Source organism: Ambystoma mexicanum, chromosome 1q (assembly GCF_040938575.1).
Source record: "Ambystoma mexicanum isolate Mex_15411 chromosome 1q, UKY_AmexF1_1, whole genome shotgun sequence".
Classification (NCBI taxonomy): Eukaryota; Metazoa; Chordata; class Amphibia; order Caudata; family Ambystomatidae; genus Ambystoma; species Ambystoma mexicanum.
This window is the reverse complement of record NC_090922.1, coordinates 18167950-18187656: the sequence shown is the minus strand read 5'-3', so window position 1 is coordinate 18187656 and position 19707 is coordinate 18167950.

Below are 19707 nucleotides of genomic sequence, written 5' to 3'. Positions count from 1 at the left end.
GAGCACGTAGTAGGGCCCCTCAGACTACTCCATTGGCCAATTTAAAACTCCCATTGAAGGCTATTCTTTCTTTGTACATTTTAACTTGTGAACTACTTTACTGTTTAACGGAGTACTTCTATGGTTTTGCACAATGACTAAAACAACAGCACAGATATAGGAGCCAAGCTGCAGGAATTTGTTGTCACACTATTTACAATTAAAGTAATCCAGCAATGACTTAACTATCAGAATTTCCATTATGTGGTCTGCCATCAATTACCACAAAGGGAGAAAACGCTCCCATGGGAAGGGGTAATTAAGCATCACAAGTGCTGCGTGGTATTAATTAGCATGCTGTAAGAAGAGAGGGAGCTTTATTGCACATATAGATGAGAACTTGGTACAGTCAATGGGAAACCGAATTGGTTGTGAACAGTAAAACTGCCTTACACTTTCCTTTACTATACTTTTAAGCGCCAATGTGGGATCATACCCTCACTACTTCAGGCTGATAATATTAAGTAATTATGATAAATAACTTTGTCCTAACCAAATGTCTGCCGTTATCAATTCTCAGGATTCTAGGTACAAACGGAGTAATGTATAGTGCTTGGGGAACTCTGTGTTGAAAAGGGCAAACTGCAACATAAGTCAGATTGTTAAAACCCGAAGGGGGAATGGGTGGCAATTTTAATCTGGTTCTGTGATGTGAAGTGTGGGTCTGTTTCTGTAAAAATATATGGCCCTCCTGCATGGAGGAGGAGGGAGCTGTAACTTAAGGTGTAAAAATGTCAGCTTCCTTTTTGTGCATTCTTTACTGTATGCCAGACATGCGACTACTCTGGCTAATGAAGCATTAACCAACCTCCCCGCCATCCAAATTCTAGGTCACCATTCACTGGACTTTACTCACCTCTAGAGCAGGACAATATGCAGGTGATATACAGTGTTGGGAAAGTGTTCCGGCACCAGCACTTTAAGATGGGGTTGGCAATAGCATTTTGAAGACATCTCCTATGAGTGCATTTTGTTATGTGTGAATGTTTAGGTGACTGGCAATTTTTTTGTCATGCGCTGAAAACCCACAGGCATGGGGCTGTAACAAGAAGACCAATACAGGTGACAAAAGACAAAGACGTAGATGACAGGACACTTGGCGAGCCAAGACAAAGAGGGAGCTGCCTAATTAACTAGTAAAGACTGTCTTCATTTGAAAATAAATGTTTTCAGGGTCTTTCTGAATATGAGATGATTGGGTTCTAGTCTCCGGTTCAGAGGCGGTTTGTTCCAGCTAGAGGCTGCACAGTTGGGCAATGTTCTACCTAGGCCGTTGGCTTTCTTATGTGGATTAACCACAAAGAGCCCCTGAGCTTCCGACCTTAATACACGAGCAGGCGTGTACCTGACCATTTTTGATTCAAGGTAGACCAGGGCTTTTCCGTACAAGCACTTGTGGGTAAGTGTCAAGGATTTAAACAAAACTCGTCTTCAACCCTTCCGCCAATGCAGCTCCCTTCTAGCATTGCTGATGTGCTCTGTCCTGGGTTTTTATTTAATTATCCTGACTGCATTGTTTTGGATTAGTTGGTATTTTGTCATACATTGTTTACTAGCTCCCAGCAGGAGTGCGTTTCCATAGTCCAGGCGGGATAAGATGGTTGCTCTTGGCTTCGTCAAGGAAGGATTGGATTGCTCTCAGCAGCCTAATGTAATATGAGCAATTTTTGCTCACGTACAGAGCTTGGGCATCTGAGCTCATAGAGGCTTCCAGAGTCATGGCAAGTGTTTTGAACTTGTCAACTACTTCGATGTGTGCGTTTAAAAAAAAAAATCATAAATGATTAATATTTAGGCGATAATTTGGCCATGGCTTGATGGAAACCAAATACCATAAACTCAGTCTTTACTGTTTAAACACATCCAGTTGTGGCCCATCCATGATTCTATGATGTTATAGAGGTCCTTAACTGATTGGCTGTCCTTATCATAGTCTGTGCTCAATCGCACTACTTGCTGAGTGTCGTCAGCGTAGTTGGTGAAAAAGGCCTTGATGTTATCCAGTAATTCACAGAGGAAGCATATGTACTGGTTAAAGAGTAGCGGTGAGAGACTTGCTCCTTGCGGGACGCCGCAAAAGATGTCAGACTCATGTGAGAATGTATCTCCCCAGTGTACTCTGGACTTTCAATCCGTAAGGTCCCTATCCGTAAGAAACGAGGCCAGCCAGCTGATTGCCTCTTTGGAACAATTGGCAACTTTCTCGAGTGCCTGTTGTAGTAGTTGGTGGTCCAGCAGGCACTTAGGTCAAGCAAGATAAGGAGACCTGCCTTACCCTCGTCAATGATCCCCAGCATGTGTGTCTGCAAATCGAGCATAGCTGTTTTAGTGCTATGTGCAGCACAAATGCCTGATTGTTGGTGATTCAGAATATCATTAGTCTCTACGAATGACTGTAATTGCGCTGTGGCGATCTTATCCATTACTTCAAGGGTGAAGTTGCAGTTGGCGATAGGTTTGAGATTCCAAGGTTCTCGTTGGTCAAGATTGGGCTTCTTCACCAAAGGAGTAATAGTAACCTTTTTGATATTCTTTGTGACCATTTTATCACAGAAAGAGGCGTGGACTATTCTTGTGAATAATGGCGCAAAGATATCGGTGTGGTCAAGGATTATTTTTGGAGGCAATTTATTCGCTGCGCATGACAAGGGTTTCATTGAGGCCATTGTGGTTAGCATATGCTCAGTAGTAATCTCATGAAAGCAAAATGTGTCCAGGTCTGTAGGCCTTCTAATACGTTGTTGGTTGAATTTAGCCTTATTTAGTTGGGTGCTAGAAATGAGGTCCCTTGCTTTGGTGATCTTATTAGAGAATGCTGCCTGGGTTTTACCACATTCTTCCTGGGATGGAACGAATGTGGGGACTAATGCAGCAGGCTTTTCAATGGATTTAAGAATCTCGAAGAGTATGCTTGGTGCATTAGCGCCCGTCTGTAGCGGCCAAGTGCTTTAGTTGCCTACCAAATCTGTGCCATCTTCCAAAACCTAGAGTGTAAAAAAAACTCCTTTTTGAAAATTTAGCTTTTAGATATGCAATGTGTTTGTTTGACATGAAAAAAGGGTTTGCTTTTTGTGGTTATTAAAACTTTAATCTTATGTATACCAATAAAATTAATGTCGGTGCTAAAAAAAATTACAATAATCAGGTGAACTTATCACACTATTTCTTTTATGTCTCTAAAGTAAAAGTGTGAGAAACCAGAACGCGTCTCACCCACTGGTACCTGTGGATCCATCATCCAGGTGGCCAGGACACAGTCATCGCTTGTGGATCCAGTTCCTGGGGGTGGACCACTGTGGGAGGATCACCTGGGTGAGGGGTTCTTAGGGAGTGGAAATGGGACATCGGATGGCGAGACGCAGTATCCCCTTACCTGTAACACTTTATCCCATCCTATCAGATAGAATACGTAGGAACTCTACCGCCTCCCCCCCTTTCCTACACAAACACTTTCACATAGACGGCCCACTCTGGGAGAAAACAGACTCACACCTGAGCATTGTACCGGACGTGTCCCAATACAATGGTCAGGCAATTTCTGACCATCACTCACAGGCGTTGTACGAGCGAGGCAAAGCACACAAGGAAACAGCAGTTTTGAGATGGCAGCTTAACGAGAGAAGAAGGATGGAGAAACAGAAGGGGATCGCAAGGAGGGGAAATAACTGTAACCTTTCCGATAAGAGACCGTTACTTCCACAAGCCCTCAATATTAGAAAACGTAAGACTAGGAAACCAGGCTGAAGAAAGCTGTATTGTGTGTTGGAGATACCGGAGCCTTCCTGTGTTGGAAGTGGGCACGAGCTGCACGGAGGAGCCCCCTGAATAGAGGGTTCTGGACGCTTGGGTGGAGGAATGCAACGGCCCAGGGCATCATATAATACCAAAAAAGGTATGGATTATGGAGATCATGCACAGCCCAGCTCCTGGAAAAGTCTTTTGGTCATGAACCACCACAGCACAGGGTATACAAAACAGCAGTATGTCCAAGTCTCAAATGTGTCTGGGAAGCAACAGTCAAAACTTTTTTGAGGCCTCCGCGCCAGCCAGGACGACAACAATAGCGGAGAGCCCCACGGAAGAGGCGTAGCAGGCCGGGATGCTGGACCCTCGGGGGGCACTGGCTGATATTTAAAAAATGCTGGAACAAGTACAGGCAAACATTCAATCACTGGATGGCAAAATGGACACCCTTACATGTATAGTAGATAACGTGCAAGTCCGCCTGGATAAACATGGAGATCACCTGGATATGGTGGAGTTAACAATGACACTATGGCAGCCACAGGAGACCTGGTCACTATCAAGAGAGCAATTATAAAGCCGACCAACAAGCAGTATGATCTCGAATCCAGGTCCCGGCTGAACAGCCTGCACATAGGTGTGCCTGAGTCAGCGATCAGCGGGACATGGACGGGATGGTGAAAAACCTGCTGAAAGAGGTACTGGGGAGCATGGAGTTCTCAGAGGTGTTCATAGTGGAGAGAGCCCATCGCATACAGAGTGGCAGGAAACCGGTGCCGGGTGCCCCTGCTTGGCCGCTAATGGCCCGACTACTACACTATCGGGACAGGGACCCGGCGCTGCGCAAGGCTAGAGAAAAGGGTCCCTTGACATATCTGAATTCCCAGATCCGTTTGTTTCCAGATTTATTTGGACTAAGTTCAGACATCCAGTGTCAGGGAGAATTCTCTCTTTAGGCTGATTTTCCTAACCCAGTGAGTCCCCCAGCAGCTTTGCTGGATTTCTGGAGTTTGTTTTTTCTCCTGCCAAGAGTGAGACTCTTTTTCTCCCACTCTTGGACATGATTTATGGTGTTCCTTTGACTGTAAATGTGTTTTATGGGCTATGGGGTCCTTTACTCCATAGGGTCTCATGTGTTTTTACTATGCGTGTTACACAGCACCCTCCGTGCAGTAACACAGGGGTGTCATAGTGACGCCCCACCATAGACTCCATACCCTGGGACTGACTACTGTCTCCCAGGGCATGTAAAGTCACCATTGGCTTTACTAGTCCCAAATTATTAACAGAAACCAGTACAAACCATCATATTGTGGACATACTGGTCGGGGCAATTCGATTGCCCCGGGGTCTGTTAGTCGATGGGGCACGTCTCTGTCCCCCCTGATCGAGTTTTGGCTGGTGGCAGTGGAAACTACTTGTTATATTCGACCGCAAATATTTTCCTATGGGATTCTTCCATTGTTCGAGGCTACCAACTTTAATTATTTAATTCTCATAGCCTCGAACATACCGCCGGTTTATTTAATTAATATTAATTCGCCGGTTGGTATTTTTTGCCTGGACTCGATTCTAAAATGGCGTTTGTGTTCTCTTCTGTGACTCCAACCGAAGTCGAGCCCTTTGTTCCACTTTTTGGTGGGCTTCTCCACAGAAGCCTCCAAAAGTGGTGCCACTCTGTCTGGGTACCACAGGGGGCGTGGAAGGGGGTTTAGGCACCCTGGACTGCGTTACCTTGGTAACCCAAGTCGCACTCTTGTGTGATTGGCCCAAGTGGTGAGCCGGCCGGCTCACCACTTAGCATGTTTGAGTGACAGCTAGGCTGAGTGAATGGGGGTATGCTGCATAAAAGCAGGGCTTTGGGGACTGGAACTTCAGAAATCGCCACAGGACCTGAGAATCCGACGAGGGAGAAGCTGAGCCGACCTACCACGACGACACCACCGGTGGAGCCCTGCAGAAGCGACTCACCACTTCCCGACGACAGAGAAGATCTCCCGGCTGGAGAGGCTTCTTCCCCTGACTGGTGGGCACAACCAGTTTACCTTCTCCTCACCCCCCAGACCGGTTTGTGGTCGAATTGCCCGTGCCAAGCACCCGGGCAACCGGATAGCCACTTACCACTGGACCGCGAATCAACGGACCGCTCCTTGTACCTCAGAAACTCTGCGGCTGGTTTCTTCCCTGGCAGTGCAACGGACTCCTGTCTTCCTCCACGACGAGATCCTCTCTTCCCCGGGACGAAGCACCGACTGGCAACCGCTGCCAGGAACAACTGCCCCCGCTGGAGTGCTCTCACCACTTTAAGGTACTGTGTCCGTCAGGCCTCCCTTTCTAAAGATTGCTACAAGGTAATAATAACTCCTTAACCTTCTGGACTGGGCTGGCCGCCTTGACCCCCTAACTGGTCCCTTTCTTTGATCCAACTCCTTTTTTAACCATTACAAGACGTTTCTGCACTGCAACCGTGTGACCTTGGACACATTTCGTTCCGATCCTCTTAAAGCAAATCCGGCCTACTGACTCTGAATTCACGGTTTCACTTTGCCTTCCTCTATTGTTATGTTCTTTTAAAAGTGTTGGGATCTGTTTCAATTTGTTCTCTGCTTTTCTCTCCCTTTTTAAAACAAACTATTAGAATGCCATCTACGTTAAGCACTCACCGCGGTCTGAAAATAAGTGGGGCTTTACTTAAGACTTGTCTAATATTCTTTTAAGAGAGTGTATATCTTTTAGTGACCGTGTTTTTGAATTGCTTACTATTAGTGCCTGTGTGTTTTTCTAGTTGTGGTTTTAAATAAATAATTATATCTCTTTTACACCAAGCCCTGGTCAGTGTTTACTTGTTCTAGTGTGTTCTCTTGACCTATTGTGAATACTCTGTATACTGCCTAACTCTTCTTGAGGGAAGTCTGACTGCTCAGCCACAGCTACCAAGTGAATCTGTGTGGTACAGACTGCTACCAAGTGGGTTTACTGCCAAACACCTGTAGTCCTAAATCTTTTGCAGTGGTCCCATAGGGAACTGCACAGGTTTCTGCCTAACATCCAGGACGACATTTAACAATGTTAAGAGAAGATTCAGAGAAAGGAACTTGAAATACACTATGCTATTGGTGGCCAAGCTTTAGGTGGTACATGATGGAAAAGTGCTCTTTTTCTGCACCCCGGAAGAGGCGAACGCCTTCCGGGAGACTTTGCCTAGGGCGCCACGTCGCTGAGAGAATGAAGAACTGGGGTGAGTTGAGCTTTGTCAAGTGTACCAGCGGGCAAGCACGAAACAGAGTTACGGGTATTTGAATACCATCGACAGACTGGGGGTCGAGCACAGTTACAGGTTGCCTGGATGGCTGGGCCCTGGTGAGCCCCCAAGCGAGAGCTGATGTTGGATGTTACGGGTTGTTAAGGTTGAGGGGTGGGGGATAACTGGCAGGTTGGGGTTGCTGGTGTGGAGGGATGACGGGGGGGTTACCCTTGGGGTTACACAGTGGATAGGGAGGTTACTCGCCTGTGGTGTATTAGAGACTGGGACTACATCACACATTGCTAGTTGGAAAGTTCTGTAGGACATAATGTCATTGTGCTTGCAATATGGCTGAGTCATTTTGATAATTGACTTGGAACTTCAGGGGTCTCAATTGTACGTCCATATATCGCAGGGTTTTGTTGTACTTGCAGCATCACCAAATATACATGGCGTTCCTCCAGGAGATTCACTTAACCACAGGTGGGGAATCGAAATTTGGGGGAAAAAAATGGGGATGCCACCAGTATTTCTCCTCCTACTCTTCATACTCGAGGGGGGTATGCATTCTCCTGCGAGCTTCAGTGGGGTTCTGTCTGAATTCGTTGGTCAAGGACCAGGAAGGGAGAGGCCTTGTGTTGCGCGGCACTATACAAGGTTGACAAACCACTTCAATAAATTACTATGGGCCCAACCAATACTCGGTGGAATCCCTGGGGTGGATAGATCTCCAACTGGAGAGTGTGACACACAGGGAGATCATATGGGTAGGGGATTTTAATGCAGTCCTGGATCCTGACCAGGAAGGACGGTGGGAGCTTGCAACTCATTGCCCAGGGCAACCAGCAAATTGCGGGATCTAAGCTGGACATGGGAAGTGGGACCGGTTTGGAGGGCCAGACACCCTAGGGGCACATGGTACAGTTTTCATTCATCGGTCCATAACTCAGCATCCCGGTTGGATTATTTCCTGGTTTCTTAATCAATTGTGGGAAGGGTCTCTGAGGTATCCATTTTAGCACGTACATAATAGGATAATTCCTCAGTGTTGTTGACTCTGGAGGTCCCAATTCGAGAGGGCAGGAGACCGTCATTGGGTGATAAAAAGCGAAGGGCTATCAGACGGGGTGTCCTGAGAGGATCTAACTAATGCTAAACACTTTTTGTTAGCTTAATGTGGGATCAGTGGAATGGAATGCGACGCTATGGGAGAGTTTCAAATGTGTTATTAGAGGGGAGTGTATCTCGAAAGAGCCCGGGGTGCTAAAACAAATCTGTAGACAAATAGGGGAATTGGAGGAACACATGGTTAGGGAGCTAGCCAACAGAAAAGTGAAATTTCTGAGGGGGAAGGCCGAAGTGAGACAGTATGGGGAGGTGCAGAGTCCAGGGAGGTTGTTGGCAAGGGTCGCAAGAGCAGACATGTCAAATGGTCGAGTCACATCGGTTAAAAATGAACAAGGGAATAGAGAAATTTGAGGACATTGCTATTGTCCAGGATTTCTGCACATTCTATAGACAACTGTATGCCACTCGGGTACAGGTTTCCCAACAGAAGGTGAGCAACTATCTAGACCAGGTGGCGTTATACTGGTGCACGGACATAGAAAGGGAATGGATGGGGCACCCTATATCACTGGGAGAGGTTATGTCAGCAATTTAGTCCCTGCCATCTGGGAAGGCTCTTGGCCCCAACAGGTACACAGCAGAGTTTTATAAACAGCTGGGAGGTTGGTCCCCCACTTGTTGGAGATGTATCGCCATGAGTTGGGAGACGGCAGACTACTGGATTCCTTGCGGGAAGCTATGGTAGTGGTCCTGCTGAAGCCAGGCAAGGAAGTGAATGACTGCTCATCCTACCGACCCATATCTCTAACTTGGATACTAAGATCCTGGCATCCAGAATGGCACCATTGATGCACAGGCTGGTGAAGGCAGACCAGTCGGGGTTCATCCCAGGGCACTCCACCTCATAGGGGCTACGCAGAATATTTGGGTTAATGTCTGCAGTGCACAGTGATGATTCTGTGGTAGCGGCACTTCTTGATGCCACAAAGGCATTTGACTCAGTTGAATGGCCTTTTGTGTTCACAATCCTACGTAGAATGGAGCTGGGGAGGGATTGGTCTCTCTAGTCTTACTGTTATACACACAGCCCAGTGCCAGGATCAGAGTGAATGGCCTGTTCACACCTGTAATACCATTGGAGAGGGGCACGAGACAAGGGTGCCCACTCTCACCGCGGCTCTTTGCATTGGCAATTCAACCCCTAGCTGATCAGAAATCGTCACTTGGATAGAGGGGTACAGCTGTGTAAACATAAGTATATAGTCTCTCTCTGCACATAAGATATGGTGCTTTATGTCAGGGACACGTAGCGTAATCTGGACCCGATCATGGAGGATGTTGTCCGGTTTGGAGACTTCTCAGGGTTGAGAATGAACGCCACAAAATTGGTTCTCTTCCTGCTAACGAAAGGCACTGTACAATTTAGGGATCAGTTTGGGTTCCAATGTCATGGGGTGTTTACGCGATACCTGGGGATAAATATAGCTCCAACTCGCGGGGACCTATACAAAACACAACTACGAGCGAATATTGGGACAGGCCAAGGTGTGGATGGACAGGTGGATGAATCTGTCACTTACCCTGTATGAGAAATTATCTGTGATTAAAATGGTGCTGTTGCCTCGTTATCTATATGCTTTTCTTAATACACCCCAGGCAATGCCAAGGGGATATTTTCGTGAGTTAAGATCCATAATACTGAGGTTCATATGAGCCGGAAAGCAGGTCAGGATTTCTTGGGAGAAGCTGGTGGTGCCATTGGAGGGAGGGTGGTTGCACTCACAGATTTTGAAACGTATGGCCCAGGCAGGATTTCTTCTCTACTGGTATGGGGACGAAACTGATAGGAGACATGTGGAGGTGGAAAGGGCATTGGCGTCCCCATTTCTGCTGCGGTCAGTTATACTGACTGCAACGGATAGAACCACCAGGGCAAAGAATATGGTCAAACTGACCTGCAGATCATGGGTCGGTATGGAGATGAAAACCAAGGGGGAGGTAATCTACTCCCGAATCTCCCAGTGACTTACACTGACCAGCGAAAAAAATTATGTAGCATGCATGCAACAGGCTAATATAACCAGCTTCCGGGACATGTTTCCTAATGGGCAGTTTCTAACGTTGGAAGCGATGGAGTGAGGGATCTCACCCCGCTAGATGTGTTCTTATACTTCTGGCTGAAGAACTCTTTGAAACAAGTGTTCCAGAGTTTTCCCCAAGAACCGGAAACAGTCCCAATCTTAGACAAAATGCTCAGGAAAGTTTACGAGAGAAGGGTGACATCTACGTTGTATGGTGCCTGCATGGCTGCTAAGGTGGGGGAGTGTGTTCCTCGCGAAGCCATCCTCTGATGAGGCCATAAACTCCAATTTCAAACTGATCCATTTTGGGGGCGCTGCTGGATCAAGATGGCCGCATAGAGTGAGAGCTCCGTGTTGGGGGTATCCTTTATTTTTATTTATCTCTGTACGGCGCTGCAAATTTAATCAATATCGGGCTGGATACTGCCCGGGAGCGGGCTGCAGGTACCCGATTACTGGCTTCGGATTCCCTGAGCTGCGTGGACACGGCCGAGCGCGGTGCTCTGTCGGGGCACTGAGGGACTGATCGTGCGGCAGTTCCGTGCTGCGTGCTTTGCCTGGGCTGCGGCCGAGAGCTTCCGGCTGTATGGAGGAGGGGCGCCTACGGATCACCACGCTTGCAGCCTGCCAGTGGTGACCTCCGACAGTGCTGCGGTTCCTTCTGCCGCCTGGGACCTGGATTCAGCGCGGGTGTCCCTGGAGAGGCTCTCTCTCGAAGCTGCCGGCAGACTGACGCTGGAATCGCCTGACACCGAGGTGTGACTATTCTGCTGTTCGAAATAGGTCCCGCCGCGGGCGAGACCTGAAGGGGAGGTGCGGGAGTCCTGTGGTATTGCGCCCTTTGGCTGTCTATAGCGCGCTGGAGCGGATCCTGCAGTGTCTGCGCCAGGGGTGGGAGCTGGAGGATTCCTGCTGGCGGGTCGTCAGCCCACTGAGCCTGGAACCGGGGGAGCGGATACCATTTGTTTACTGCCCACTGGTAGATCATTCTGTTGGTTGCTGACTATTGAACTTGGGGAAGACCTTCCGAGGAAGCGTGGCGCATCTGCTCAGGGGTACATGGGGGAGGCACCATACTGCCATATGTGACCTGAGGATTGGCAATTTACCGGCTGGGTCTGATCCAGTGGCTCATACCTGGTTAGAATTTTACTTTTGGGTGTCACTTCTCGTTGTGCCAGGGTGACACCCACATGTTCGCTACAAGAGTCTCTGGTATTTGCACAATCATAATCTGCGGATCGTCCTGGCTGGGCACCAGTGTAGGTCCCTGAGCATATTTTTACATATGGTACAGACGTGGGAGGATACAACCCATTCCATTAGTCTGGGCAGCTACTCGAACGCCAACTTACATTTGTGTGACTCTGTTAGTGCATACTGGTGCATGGTATGCACGATTGGGTATTCTTTTCCTCTGCCTGCATAGGCCCATTGTTTCGGACCTCAAGTCTGCTCGGTCGGGGCACTCCTGTCGGTAACGGGCCTGCTGGGCATAATAAGAAGCAAAGCTCCATCAATATGTTTGCAAAACCCTCCCAGAGGGTGGCCGAGCCGGGGATGGAACCTGAGGTGCCTTCGTCATCTACCCCAGTTAACCCTGATTCAGCTAAAATGTTTGAGTACATGAGGGAGGGGTTTACCGCGCTCCACTCCAAGCTAGATGAAATGAGCGGGACGATTGGTTCCATCAAGGCACATATTGAGAGGACTGATGGTCATGTCACAGAAGTTGAGAATAGAGTCAGTGCCACCGAGGATGATGTTGCCTCCCTCAGAGCTGAGGTTAACATGCTGACTGCCAGGGTACTCGAGATCAGTAAGAAAAATGATTACCTCGAATCCCGTTCGAGGAGAAATAACATTAGTATAATCGGGGTTCCTGAAAACAACATCGAAGGCTCTATGGAAGAGTTTGTTGAACAGACTCTCCTGTCTCTACTGGATTTCCCCAAGCTTTCCTCTCAGTTTGCTATTGAGAGGGCCCACCGGGCTCTCACTGCCAGGCCTAAGCCAGGGGCTCCTCCTCGGCCAATTATCGCGAGGGTTTTGAATTATCGGGATAGAGACGCTCTACTGTGAGCTGCCAGAGCCAAAGGTGAGCTGCTCCTGGTTTCTTCGAGGATTCATCGGTACCCAGACTATTCTGCCGCGGTTCAGCAGGAACACAAGCCCTTCCAGGCGGTGAAGAAGCGACTACGCGAGCTGGGGGTGAAATACTCCATGCTCTACCCAGCCAAGCTCAGGGTGGAACATGCAAACAAGACTTACGTCTTCACCATCCCTGACAAAGCCACCAGATTCATTGAGGAAAATGTTCATGGTTGACGGGGGCACATTGGGTGCCTCATTCTGGTCTTGTTTCTATGCGTACTGAGCTTCACCCCGTGCTTTTTTCCCACAATGGTATTTCATACGGACCTAATCAGGGTTTGTTTTCATTCTTCTTTGTCTGTTCAGCTACGAGGTCAACTGCTTGTTGTGATCATCATGAATCTCTGTAATGAAGCATTGTTCTGTGCCTATATGCCACACGATCCAGTCATAACCCCAGCACAAGCGTACCCAGGCTTGACTGGCGCTAAGGCCCCCAGGCGAAGTAGCCATGTTCATGTTTATGTGTTGTTTTAGTATTGGGATGGGATTCATGCCTCCGATTGGGGGAGGGATGAGGGTGGGGGGTGGAGTTATACTAAGAAAACGGCTTGGCGAACAATGGAGATTAGCGGGCTATATTTCGACCCTAAGGTATCCTTGGACCTGCGTTTGCACGCCTCTGATCTGGGGTGGGAGGGGAATGAGTTGGTCCAATTCTTTTCTGGTGGTAATTGACATGTTGGGGGTTGATGGCTGATACTGTGAATTGTATGAGCTGGAATATTAGAGGGTTGAGTAACCCCGTCAAAATACGGAAACTCCAGCTTTACGTTAAACGACATCATGCTAATGTACTGTTCTTACAAGATCGCACAGTCTTGCGCCCGCGTGTGAGAAGTTTGCTAAGGCATGGGGTTCACAGCGGTACTATACTACTTACTCTTCCCAGGCCCGGGGGTTATGATTATAATTCACAAGAGTCTCCAATTTAAGCAAAAGGTGGTCTATATTGATCATGTGGGGCGGTATGTACTTCTGTTTGGCACCTTGCAAGGCAAGGAAGTGGTATTGTTAAATGTATATGGCCCAAATGTTGATGATCCTGACTTTTTTACGAATACCTGCGTACACTCCTGTCTAGATTCCCCCTAGTCCCGGTTTTATGGGGGGGGTGACCTTAATACCATCCTGGACGTCCAATACGACAGATATGGCTCCAAGCTCCGCCAGCTAACCAAAGCAGCCCAGGTTATCTTGAATATACAAGCCAACTTTGAATTGGTTGACCCATGGCGTGTCCTTCACCCTGAGACTCGTGTATTTACCTTCTACTCATCAGTGCATGATTCCCATTCCCGCATTGATAAGTGGCTCCTCACTGATACTCTTTTAGCAACTGTCAGTCATATCTCCATTCTCCCTAGGACATTCTCCGACCACTTCCCCATCATGGTTACTTTACGGTGGGCTGTGGATGCTCCCACGACCCGTAGATGGAGACTCAAGCCATATTCCTTATTAGATGTCATATATGAAGCCGAGTTGGGGACAGACCTTGATGAGTTTTTTGCTTTAAATACTGGCTCTGTCTCGTCCCAGGCATCCCTGTGGGAGGCATTTAAAGTGTACATTAGGGAAATGGCAATTTCTAGGGAGGCAGGGGTGCTCAGGGCTATTAGGAGGGACATAGCGAAAAGTGAAGACAGGCTTGCAGAACTAGAATCGCAATACACGGCTCTGCAATTGCCAGAAACGCTGGCTGACAAACAGCGAGCTGGGAGCGTTTCGGGCACGTACGGATAGAGCGCGCCAGTTCCTGGATAAACCACAGGCGGCGCGTAGGTATGGGGAGGGCGAGCGCCCTGGGCGCGCTCTTGCTAGGCTGGTCCAACTTGAAAGGGGGGCGTCACATATTCCTGTGACAGAAAGAGGGCATGGTACACTAGCCTTGACTTCCTGTGAGGATAATGATGAATTCCGTTCCTTTTACGAGATGCTGTATACCAATGCTGACACAGCCACAGACGACGATATTGGTGAATTTCTGGACAGTCTCCCACTCTCACTTCTCTCTGCAGAAACTAGAAAGGCCCTTGACGTCCTGATTACCACGGACAAACTTTCTAATGTCATTGACTCCCTGGCATCTGGTAGAGCGCCGGGATCTGATGGCTTTCCCATAGAGTTCTATAAAAATTACAAATCTCGACTGGTTCCCCAGTTGCTGGCCCTTTGGAACGAGGGATGTCTTCTGGGCATTCTGCCGCCCTCCCTCCGAGAGGCAGTAATAACGGTGCAACCTAAGCCGGGCAAACTCACTACGAAGTGCAGCTCCTACCGTCCTCTGTCACTTATCAATAGCGACGCTAAGATCTATGTCAAGGTTCTGGCCCTTAGACTAGCTCCGCATATGCAATATATCATACACCCGGACCAGTCGGGATTTTTTCCGGGCTGCTCTACTTAGCACAATTTGCGCCGGGTATTTAATATCATAAGCCGCATCGATCCAGGCGTCCAGGCTGTCGCAGCATCCCTCGATATGCAAAAGGCATTTGATTCTGTCTCGTGGCGTTTTTTGTGGCAGGTGCTCGAGAGGTGCAACTTCGGCCCCCAATTCAGAACTTGGGTTAAATTACTATACGCATCCCCAGTGGCGAGGGTCTGTACCAATAGTCTCTGGTCGACAATTTTAGATAGAGAGGGGAACGAGACAGGGTTCCCCCTTCTCGCCGCTGATATTTGCTTTGGTTATTGAGCCGCTGGCTGATAACATACGACAGACATTCGCAGTGGGGTTTGCGTCTGGCTGGCACTGCTGAGATAATCTCACTATATGCTGATGACGCCCTGCTCTTTATTCGTCAACCCGAAATCAACCTACCCCCAATTCTAGCAGATTTTGTTTCCACTGACCGACGCCACTGCCCCCCCTTTAGACCTGCAAGGCTTCATCTGGGCCCAATCTGATGTTACGTAACTAGGGGTAGTAATCACTTGTGACCCTGTTTCTCTATATGAGGGTAATTATGGCACTTATCTTGCCAGGTTAGGTTTGAAATGTGCTGGGTGGGCGAATCTCCCACTGACCCTAGCGGGCAGGATTGCTGCCCTCAAAATGGTTGTCTTACCCCAATTACTTTACAGATTCTCGAACATCCCAATCTGGCATGGTCGGGGTTTTTTCTCAACACTTACTCGAATTACTAATTCCTTTCTTTGGCACTCTGGGGCGGTCCGCCTGAAACTTACTTCCTTAATGACCCCGACGATTAAGGGAGGCCTTGGTGCTTGAAATAAAATGATGCAGAGGCGAGGTGAGTGGGGAGTGAGCTTTATTTTACGCCCCCCGGAGACGAGGGCTGTCAGTAGATAATGAGCTCTGGCGTTCCGTGTGGAACCTCTGGCTAAAACATTCTCTATTCCAAGTGGAATGGAGTGATGCATAACATTATAACAGTGCTCCCAATTTTGAGGGGTACTGGATAGCTGCCCAACCTCAATATGCATCTTTCTGGTTTGTTCCCTTATACCCTCCCCCGCATGTCAAATTAGTGCATCTAGCCGTGGATGAGGGTGATATTCGGGCTCTGGTGTTGCCTAACAGCACAGCCCGATTTGAACCACTGGACCCGGTGGGAGCGACCGCCCAGGCCCTGAATAGGCTATGGAAACAAACGGGTAATATACTTCCCTTCCATCGGGACTTCACCCTTTGGAACTTCTTCCCTGGCTCCCCCCGGGTGGACTCTAAGCTGGTGGACCGATGGGCGGTTGTGGGTTTCTCAAGTATTCGAGATGTGTTTGAGCAAGGCGCTTTTATAGAATGGAGTGAGCTCCCTAGACAACTGCAGGGCAGACGGTCGGGTTGGTTGCAGTATGCTGGCTTGAGGAGGGTGTTGAAGACTAGGCTACCTGACTTCCCCGTCATCGCACAGGATTGGCCGAAATTATTGACCCCGCGTCCATGTGGGGTAAGGTCTCTAGATTATACACCGCATTCCAAACACAAGTATCCCCACCGTTCACTAAACTCAGGGAGTCCTGGGCTAGAGACTTGAACGTGGAGCTGACTGATCAACGCTGGGACCATATGTGCACCCGCTCACGTACAATTTCATTCAACTCCCGTTTTGAACTAATTCAATGTAAGCTATTGCATAGGTTCCATTATACACCAGTAAGACTTCACCGTATATCACATGAACACTAGCATACATGCCCTAGATGCAATTCTGCAAATGCGGACTACATGCATATGATATGGTTGTGTCCTCTAATAGCTCAGTTTTGGGCCTCAATGTGCATGGCTTTATCAGACATGGTGGAGTGCACCATCTTCCCTTCCCCGCTAACATGCTTCTTTTACGAACTACCATCATTAAGCCAGAGCCTCAAGAGATTAGCAAGTTTGGGGCTCCTCCTGGCAACTTGTTGCATCCTGCTGGTATGGCTTCAGCCCAGACCCCCACATACGAACAATGGCTCCGTGCTCTCGCGTGGGCACCGGACACTGAGGAGTGCTGGATATTAGCGCAACCAAGCAGATCTAGACCAAAAGACATTTGGGGCCCCTTCCAACAATATGTTTCATCTACGAATATGGAGTCTGGGGAAGCTATGGACACACCGCCTCTTTCCCCTCCGGATGCCAGCTGGTGGTAATGCGTGCAGGCACTATGTTTGACCAGAGGCTTCCCCCACTTGCTGGTTCCGGGGGTTGGGGTCGGCTGATGGGTTTGAGATGTATTGAACATGTAACAAATATCTTGGTGCTCTGGAATGTTATGTTGTTCTTTATTGTGATGCCAACCTAACTGTTAAATAAAGTTTTTAAAAAAAACAAACACTGATCCATTTAAAATATTTACATCAATTCTACTACAAACCCACCTCACTACATAGGTTTTACCAGAACGCATCAGAGAGTTGTGCCCGGCTGACTTTCTCCACCTGGCATGGAACTGTGTAGCAGTTCTGCTGTTCTAGGAAAAGGTCTTTGAAGTATTGAGTGCGAGAATGGGAGACGATATAGGCCCCGACCCGCTGATCTCGCTGCTGAGTCATAGAGCCCAGATCCCGAAGGGAGTGAGAAGATTGGCTAGTCTGCTACTACTAGTCCTGGCGAAAACGCAGGTGGCGATGGTCTGGGTCGGGGGCGGGACCCAACCCCCGAGGGTGGAACAGTGGCAGGCAGACATCCTGTATTGTAAGGAGATGGAGACGGAACTTGGCAGACTGTCACACACCCAGTCCAAGCCCAGAAACATTTGGGGCCTGTATGTACATTACTTGATTGCTTCTTCTCAGACATGATATGGGAATATTTAATATCCCCCCCCAAGGGACCTGCACAACTGGCATGGATACATCAATCTGAAAAGGGAAAGGGGACAGGGATATACCTGGTGTCCAAATGAGAGACAGCTGTCTGAACTATTAAGCCCAAGCGATATTGGGGGACTGTAATGTGATACTGTTGTGAAGTATGACCAATTTAAGGGATCAGAGAGTACAGACTACCACAATGTGTTAAACAGGGGTTATTAGTTACTGTGATGTGCCTTACATGCTGTTGTATGTTGCGGTTTATGATGCAAAATGTTAATAAAAAGATTTTTTTTTTTTTAAAGAAAGATGGTCCAAGCCTGGAGGAGGGAGATTAGCTAAAAGCTTTTGGTTAAAGCAAGTTTGTGCGAATTTATGAACATTGTGTTGAAAGGAATCCAAACCCGACCGAGGGGGAATCCGAGATCTGAGCCCGACGGAGGGGGATTCGGGGTGAATAGCGAATCGCCTAAGAACTTAAGCACTTGTAATAATCTGAAAAGGGAAAGAACTTATTGTTTGTTTGTTGCATCAGGCCCTCTGAATCAAGAGACTTGGGCACGGAAGGCCCTGATGCTAATGATTGAACTGTATCCTTAAGCTAGAGAAGCCAGAGACTGTGCTAAGCTCGTGTGTACCGCCTTGACCTGTGCTGAAAAAGTTGGGGGAGGGGGGCCAATGGCCTGTTAGGAACTCATGGTGGCAACAGTAAAGACAGACACAAGTGATCTCAGTTCAAGGGTGTATATTAAACTGTATGCAGGTTGGAAAACACCTAATCTAAACCTAAATGTAAGATGGGAGCAAGCCTCGATCTGCCCCTACTTGTAGACCTTCTTTGGCCTCTTTGAAAACCCTGTTGGGAGGTCTGCCCTTGTGAAGAAAACCAGGCCAAACTTTGCCCAACCTGGTTGTAGTTAGAGGACTGCTGGGAGTTCTGTCCTCTAAACCGGCTTGTGTTTGAGCCTCCTCTCTGCCACAAGGGTTTGTTAGTGAGCTGTCCCAGGGATCTGAGGGTATCCTATTCCTCCCTGGCGCTTTTAAGTACATGCTCAACTGCTTTTCCAAATAAAGCGTTGGGCTCAATGTTTAAGAGGGTAGCCTGGGTCTCCAATTTGAAACCTGATTGACGGAGCCATGCGTGGTGCTCGATTAGTGTGCCTTCTGCCACGATTCTCCCTGCATTGTCTGCTGCGTCCAGGTTATTTTTAACGATGCAGCTTGCTACCCGTCTCCCCTCAGCGATGGTGTGTGAGAGCTGTGCTTTTAGGGGCTCTGGGACGGAGTTGATTTGTTGTGCGATCTCGTCCCATTTATAGCTGGCAATTATAGCTGGCTTATAGCATAGTATTATTAGGTATCCTTGTTTGACAGGCAGCCGAGGAAGCAACTTTCCTGCCCAGGGTGTAAATCTTCTAACTCTCCTTGTCAGGGGGGCATCGGCAGAAGCCAGAGGGGTTCCCGCTCCCTTTCTTGTGGTGGCGACTACTAGTGAGTCAGGCTTTAGCTGTCCCCTAATGTATAAGGGGTCTGAGAGGGCTGGTCTGAACATCTTTTTCGATGCGTGGGTTAACTGCCCGTGTCAGATTGGGGGTAAGCAGAGGGGGCTGAATACGCGTCTGGACTGATTGAAGCAAGGGGATAAACTGTGCTGCAGATTTCGTATCTCCAAGGATGTCCTCCACAAAGTCTTTATTGACATGGGCTTCCTAGGTATCCATCTTAAAGTGCTCTGCAGCCTTTAAGAGTAGGTCAGTTTATTGCAGTTGGTTGGCAACCAGGGGGTCAGCCAAAAGGTGGGTTTGGTGTGGTCTGGGGATTGGATGATGTATACGTAATCATCGTCATCATCCTAGTATTGGTCTAAGTTCCCTGTGTTCCCTTGGTCCTCTGGGTAAAGCCAGGGTCATGTGAGCCTCGAGTGTCATAATAATAGGTGTCTTGACCTACATCTTGGTATGGCATGGTGTCCATGCAGGATTTCTTGGCTGAGGGCTGTATGCTTGCTGCCTTCGCCTTGTGGGGGACCCTGAAGGTTCTGGAGCTGTTTGGGGTGTGCATCAAAGAATTTTATAAAACTGGACATTCTTTTCATGACCCTATCAA